Raw genomic sequence first — 7,483 nt, 5'->3', positions numbered from 1 at the left:
AAAATTATTTATTTTTATTTAATTTAATTTAAAACAAAACATAAGCCAACCAACTCACCTTCAGAAGGCTCCCCCGATTGGGGCTTCGTCGGCCGTCCGATCTGCCTTTCTGGCTCGCCTAAGCCGTTGGATCTTCACTTGCGGTTAAATTATTTTCACCCCACGATTCATTTTTCTGCCCAATGACTGGTGGACTCGTGTCGTGTCTGTATTGGCTGGGTTGGCCGCGCCCGCGTGCAGGAGGTTTTCCCCGATCCGCACCCCGCGTTCCCCGCCAATCCATCACCCGCACCAGCCACCGCCCAAACCCTAGCCCCCTTTCCCCTCGATCCCCACAACCTCTCCCGCCTCTATCCCTCCTCCTCGCGTCACCACGGCCTCCGCCCCGGAGCCTCGCCGCCGCCTGATAATACTCCTCCACCATGCTAGCCCCTCCACCTCACCTTCCTTCTTTTTGTTATCTGCGCCCGTCATCGATGCCTGGTTCTAGATCGGGCGCGGGTTAGACGAGGTCGATGGTGGGGTGAATGGGCAGGGGAGGCGGGGGACGAGGGCAGGCAACAGTCGGCCCGTCGCGATGTGGTGAAGCTACAGGGAAGAGGGAGGAGGTCGGCGACAGGGTGAAGGAGCAAGCCGGCCCTCATGGAGGCAGCGCTACCAGCCAGCTAGGGAGGCGGTCCGGCTCGCCTCTGCTATGCCGTGAGCGGCGGCGCTACCTCTGCCTCCAGCCTCACCTCCTCTGCCAACCATGGGAAAAATTTGGGGAGACCCAAGGTGAGCTTCCCCTCCGTTGCATGACCCAAGGTGAGCTTCCCCTCTGTTGCATGCACTCCTGATCTCTAAAGATTTCTGTAGCCTAAATGCCTATGTACCATGTAAGCAAGCCCAACGTAATGCACACCATCAGCCTGATGAATGACCAAATGGTTTGTTTTTGTTGCCATATAGACCATTGACGGGTGTGCAGGAGCCCTTCTAATTGGTACTCTATGTGTGTTTTCTTTTCTTTTGTTGCAGAATAATAATTCAAGTGGATGGCCAATGCGCCTTGTTGTTTAGCGGTATGATGGTCGGTGAAAGTATGTTCTATATATATTGCAAGGTGATGGGCTGCTGACTTTTCTTGCCCACTTCTGTTGATTTCTACCCACTTCTGCTTAATTTGATCAGTTTTGCTAAAGCACATCTAGATGTGCCATAAGTATTGCACATCTAAGTCCTATGTCATTGATCTTACGTCGAGATTCGTGTGGATATTTCCTTTTTTCTTTTTTCTTTTCTCTTTATGCTTGATTCACTCACTTAGATGTGCAATAACTAGAGCACATCTAGATGTGCCCTATACACACCCTAATTTGATATCTGATGTATAAGTAATGCACTAATATACAATACATAAAAAATGACCCGTGTTATATTTCAAAAGTATGGTTTTGCTATGCGCTGCTTGGAATCATTAGTGTTCGTTATTTTTGTTCAGATTTGTTGTGTATGCATGGTAGACCTTTGTAGGTTCTACTTTCTTATTCTTCAGCCATAATTCAGTTCATGACAGTTGCTGCTGTACCAAAGTGCAGACATTAAAATATTTTAGAACAGAACAATTAGATGCTTTGAGTCGTTCAAAACTGAAGGGAGCACCGAGGTATCACATTTGTAAAATCATGCATATGCAGGAGCTCAGCAGTCTACCGACCTAAATTTCTCCCTAACTTATGTCTTTTTGTTCAGTCCAGAATTTTAGGTTTCCTTGGTCACCACGGCCTCCTCTCTACTTGGCTCTCCTCTATCTTGTTTCTCTATAAAAAAATGGAAACTACCATGAGAGATAAATGCCAACTGAAAGTTAAATTCAGTTAGAAAGTTAAATTCAGTTAGAACTAGCTTTTTGCACGTGTGTTCTTGATTCTTCATGTACGACCACATAGTAGGGACGCAACAAATATTTGTTAGCTAGGTTGCTTGCCTAATGAAGCTCCCATGTGGACCATTTACTGCTCTGTGTTATTGGAATTTGTTTGTAGTGTTCGCTCAGTCTAAAGAAATTCATGTCATTTTCCTCCATTTATTTCCTTTTATGCATAAGTGCTACCTTTGGCAATTGCTCTGTCAGCCTATTAATCACCGAGAAAGGTTTTTATGCAATCTGCTGAATAAGCTCACATTGTTGATTGCAGGATCATAAGATGCTTTTACACATGATTGTGTGATGCTCAGAGACATTTTGCACAGAACTTCTTGTGAAGCTTGATTTTATTCAGGTGCCTAACTGACTACCATTTCCTCGGCGTTTGTGCTTACCAGCATGCCGTAAACTTCTTGTGAAGCTCGCTGTTTCATGTGCCTAACTGACTGCCGCTTTCTATGTTCATGCTTATTTGCATCCAGACGGTGATTTTGGGCTGAAAGATTATTGCAAGCTTAGAATCTTTTAAATGTCCTTATTGACATGATTCGTATGATAAACTTCCAAAATATTCATTTAACGTTGCTATTTTTCTTTTCAGAGCCATATGATTTTTTATAGAAACATGAGCAGAGTAAAATGGACACAGCTTCTGGTACATCTGAGGTATAGAATTGGCAATCTTCATTGAATGTTGTAACATATTTACAACTAGATTCAGTTTTAAATCAGAAATAGAAGTCGTTTAAGTTTCGGATAGTTATATGATGTGCCAAGTGCATGCTTTACAGTTACCTTGCAAGTGTCGTGATGTTGCATAGATATTTCTTTATCTATATGAATGTTGGACCCTGCGTGATTGATCTTATTTTGTTCCTATGTGAGAACTAGCTCTCCTTTAGTAGTGTAGTACTTCTATACTAAACTGAACCGGGAATGGTTTGATTGTGCTCTGTAGGACAGTGTGATTTATTTTCATAGAATGTTGTCATCTATATCTTGCTGAAGTACAGAACTATTGGTCTGTTAATTCTCTCACTCATCAATTTACAAATTCAGTATTTTATTTCACATGGGGCTTGGCTGGTTTACATTTAATTCATGCATCATATATGTTGTTTAGTTCAGACTTGTGCATGTGCATGCATTGGAATTGATTTAGCAGAGATATAGCATGATTCTGTACATAAAAATAATATGAGTATGCATGATCTATGAATAAATGCTCGGATATAGTTAGTCATGAGATAGTAGGAGTACCATGGGCTTACAACTTCTGGATATTGTTAATACTTAATGGTCTGTAGTTGTTCAAAAATCTGGAATGTCTTTCGAGAACTGTTGATCAGTGTTGCTATGAGTATTTCTCAGAGTTTTGGTTGCGTGGATGTACATTAGAGTAGCAGAGGTTCTTATTTTACTTTGTCCAGAAGAGGGGATTTTACTTATTTTTGTTCACAATTTTTATCTAACTTTCCATCAGCACCGACGACCACAATGGGATGGATCAAGCAGCCAAGACTCAGAGTGTGGTCGACAGTGCGACTCTTCCAGCACTGAAGTTATGTCTTTTGGGCCAATTTCAATTGCCTCACTACCTGTACACATGGATCCTGTAGGTATTTCCTAATGTAAGTGTCACTGTTTTTCTTCTTTATGTACCTGGACGGGAGTGCTCATGAGGATGACGACATGCTACTGAACTCAAATTCAAAAATGAAGTTGGGGGCCTGGGGTTTGGAGCCCCTCAGTAGAAGTGCTCAGGCGGCATGTCACAGTTGTTTGCTGATAATTTACCAAGAACAAATTTTGCTTGTCTCTAGCATTAGGCTATGAGCCCTAAAGCAGTTCCAGTGTGATGATCTACCTCTTGACTAGGAAGGGGGGATTGAAAGATAGCACTTGTCGTTTGAAGCAATTAGTATTGGACTATTTGAGGAAGTAAATGTTTAAACCACTAAACCTTATATTCTTTTGTAAAAAGGAGGGTGCAGATAAATAAGAGTTGTTGGCAGCAGCAACCTACACATGTGGAAACAGTGGCTATGGCGGCTCAAAGGGAAGTTGTGGCCGCTAGACAGCAACTCACAACTTAGTGGTAGCTCAAAGTACATATAATCTATTTCTTCTTGGAGCTATCTACTATAATATTATGACTCGGTGCTAGCTGAAGCTTCTATTTTCTCGCCTTTTGTGGTGGTGATGATTCCTTCAACTGCAGTAGTTTTTCTACGTGCCATTGTAAGTGTAGGTTTTCTACAGTTAAGCCTCTCGCATTGCAAAAAGCTACATTCCCTTGTTTTTCTATGTGCCATTGTAAGTGTAGGTTTTCTACCGGCTTCAACATAGATAATTAGCATGCGAGAGGCTTAACTGTAGCTTTTTGCGATGCTAGACGGACATATTCAGTACTGAAAATCTAGACTGTTCTTTCCACTCTGTAACAACTTCTATGCTTGCGCCACCATGATATCAGTACAACATTTCCCTATAAAATTTTGTTAGTTGCATGTAAACTGAATTGATTTACCAGTAAAAATCTGGACAACTGATTCCAGTCGATAATAACCATTGTGGCATTACCAAGATATGTCATGTATCTGCTCTGAGTTGTAGTATGTTGCAAAAAGTACAATAAGAAATAGAATGTATGCACTATGGCTAGCAGTAACTTTTTTTGACTTGTACAACATTTGATCTATCTATTTTTGCAGGCTATTCCTCTCGTTGCAACCTTTTCCCATAGAATCAGAATTAGATTGAAGAAATTGCAGGAGGTACTACTTCGTGTTCCATTAGCCTTACTTTTGGAGGCTTGTCTATATATAGTCTTAGTGTCAGAGGTGTGTCAATAGTAGTATTAGTTTTTGATGCTTGTCTATATTAGTCTTATTTTTTGGATTACGTTTCTTTCCACCTGCATCCTCTCTTCATAATGGATTACGTTTCTTTGTTATTGCCATGTGTTACTTTTTCTCATTACTGTGATCATCAGTGCCCTTAGCAGTGGTTGTTCTTGCTTTATGGCTGCCTTCTCAGTGCACTTTTATTAGTTCTAATACATTAATATAATATGCTCGATTGACCATATTAATTATATATTTCACTTCACCGGGGCTGTTGGTCGAAGTGTTGGTTAAAATATTTTGGTGGCAGTGTATAAAACTAATTGTTGTACATGATTGTTAAGTGCACTTTTGAGCTTTGAGTAGACAAATGTGGTCATAATTACTTTAAAGGATCGTCAGTATATATTACTGTCGGATTTCCATGTTCAGTTATTCACACTATATTATTGCTTGATTCTGATAGCTTGCTATTATTAGAGCAGGAAGGGTATTCCTGGTGTGACATTCAAAAGCAGTCAAAACGGTGAGGTTTAGAACGGAGGAGCTCCGTGGAATTGTGGATAAAAAATTATCCATAACATGTCTGTCATTGCTCATGTCGACCACGGTATGTGACCGAGCAGTGACAGTTGTCTCTAATTATCAATCTTATATAGAGTCTTCTTGATTGATGATTTTGTAGCCTTCTCTTAGCTGTACCATATTAATTCTTAAAACTGGATCATTTAAAATTAGTTAGATTTAATGATTTGTTCCACTGTTTTCAAATAAGTAGTTTAAGCCCTTATTGTGTTCTGGAGCTTATTCTTTCTACCTTTTTATGATTGATTTATGCTCTCACAAGCTTAAATGTAACTATTGACATATAATCTCATGGCTCAAAGTCTTAATTGTTGAATGTATTAAAATTTATAAGACCTGGAGTTTGCACTATAATTTCATCCAGCGGTATTCCCAGTAACTGAATGTTAAGAGCACTGACGATCCCAGGTTGTACATTCAGGTACTGGGAAATGCTTTTATCTTGCAGGCCAGTTTTACATTTATTTTTCAGTAACGAGATGACCATGAACAGGGTATCAAGGTATTTGCCTTGGCATTACTAACGTCGTGTTCAGATTACTAAAAGAAGGATTGATAACGGCATACCTTAACTCGACTGATGCTTTAACTGCTGCCTCTCTAAGCCTTGATTAGCCATGGAGATACTCAAGTTCCAAAGCCCCAAGTGAGGCTATCCTTCTAAGATCCGTTCATCCCAGTTCATTAATTTGTTTGAAATATATATGTATATTCCAATATTGCTCAATCTCCAGCTGGCCTCTAGGTTATCAGATGAAATCCGGTTAAATTTTAGGGAGGTTGACTAGGAGTGTTTCAAACTAAAGGCTTTGTTGTTGTTGTTTGAGTAGGAGTATCCCCCTTTTCTGTATAAATTTTGTTGCTATGAATAGTTGCATTGTTACGTCAGTGAAAAGTTCCTGGGCATAGTATGTGTTCCTCTAGACTTGGTTGAAAGTATTCCTTCTGTTATCCAGTTTCTCACTACGCATGTTACCTTTGTTGCTGAATTTTGCCTATAGTTTATATATAGTAGACTCACATGATTACCTGACGACTCATTCATGCAAGAACTATTGTTAATTTTTTCCTTTTCTGCAATGATGGTCGTAGCCCTTTGACTCTACAAGCCGCAAGGAGTGAAGTGTAGAAAATATGTCCATTGTCGTTGAATTGGTGGGATTGTCACCAAGTTAGTGCTGCAGATTTCTATTTTAGAGCAAGAAGCCAAATCATGTAGTTCATTGTAAATCTTGAAAAACTTATTTATTGTCACTTCTATATCTGTTATAAACTTTTTTTGTGATGTGCTACTTGTCAATCTTGGTTTGACCTTCCATTTCAAGTCTGCCCTTAAATTCCAGTAGACCAAAAAGTCCTTGTTTCTTCAATTGGTTTCTCGTTTCATGTTTGCACTTCTATTACAGTACAACATTTCATAAACATGGCATTGGTCATTGTTTGTCCAGTTCCCTTCAAAAAAAGAAGAGATGGCTATAGAGAGTTCATCCTTCTAACATAACAGAGCAGAGGAGTGGGAACTATAAACATGCCTCAATGAAGAGATGAAAAATGTTGTGCAAGACATTGGTTGTTAAGCTCCTTTAAAAAAATGAAGGAATTATAGTGCATCTGACCTATAAAGGGGTTGCGAGGGACAAAACGCTATGGATTCAGAGTAGTGGGAGGGCACAGTTTACCAACGACGCAAGGACAAAGTGTGACCTTGATTCCAAAGTTCCAGCTGACATAGTAGAATTGTATAGAGAGGATGCCTGCATTTTAAAAACTCTGTTACATAGTTTGAGGCTATGTTTCTTTCAATTTTCATTATTAAGAGGATCCTTATTATTGCCAAATTGTTAATTATTTTTAAATAGCTCTTGGTTTGAAATGGGACCATGTGCCATTTGGCGCAACAGGTACTGTTATTATACATCCTATTATTGACAGCAAGCCTTCATTGTTTTTTATTAAGGACCCTCGGGTTAAATTTGTTACCACATGTATTTCCTTTTCAACGCCCACATTAATTTAGCTGGTCTCTGTCATATGTCCTTGCAAAATGAAACTATTTTTATCGACAACATGTCTTTAGTGGGTCTCTGCGCCATTTGGCGCAATGGGTCAACTAGTATAAATAACAGAAAGTAAAAAAAGGGTACAT

General features: G+C 39.7%; 1 long non-coding RNA gene across 5 annotated transcripts; it reads left to right on the top strand.

Moving 5' to 3' along the window:
• Positions 1-257: 257 nt before the first annotated feature.
• Positions 258-6,288, top strand: LOC123085501 (uncharacterized). Of its 5 annotated transcripts, none has more exons than XR_006439793.1 (7): positions 259-774; positions 1,018-1,102; positions 2,178-2,261; positions 2,508-2,572; positions 3,390-4,014; positions 4,621-4,683; positions 5,233-6,288. It is a non-coding gene; the product is annotated as an uncharacterized lncRNA (long non-coding RNA). The 5 variants fall into 5 exon arrangements; XR_006439790.1 differs by having other exon boundaries at positions 259-804; XR_006439792.1 differs by having other exon boundaries at positions 258-1,102; positions 3,390-4,147; positions 5,238-6,288.
• Positions 6,289-7,483: the final 1,195 nt, after the last annotated feature.

This window comes from Triticum aestivum, chromosome 4A, assembly GCF_018294505.1.
Source record: "Triticum aestivum cultivar Chinese Spring chromosome 4A, IWGSC CS RefSeq v2.1, whole genome shotgun sequence".
Classification (NCBI taxonomy): domain Eukaryota; kingdom Viridiplantae; phylum Streptophyta; class Magnoliopsida; order Poales; family Poaceae; genus Triticum; species Triticum aestivum.
The sequence above is the reverse complement of the archived record's forward strand: the minus strand, read 5'-3'. Positions and strand labels throughout refer to the sequence as shown.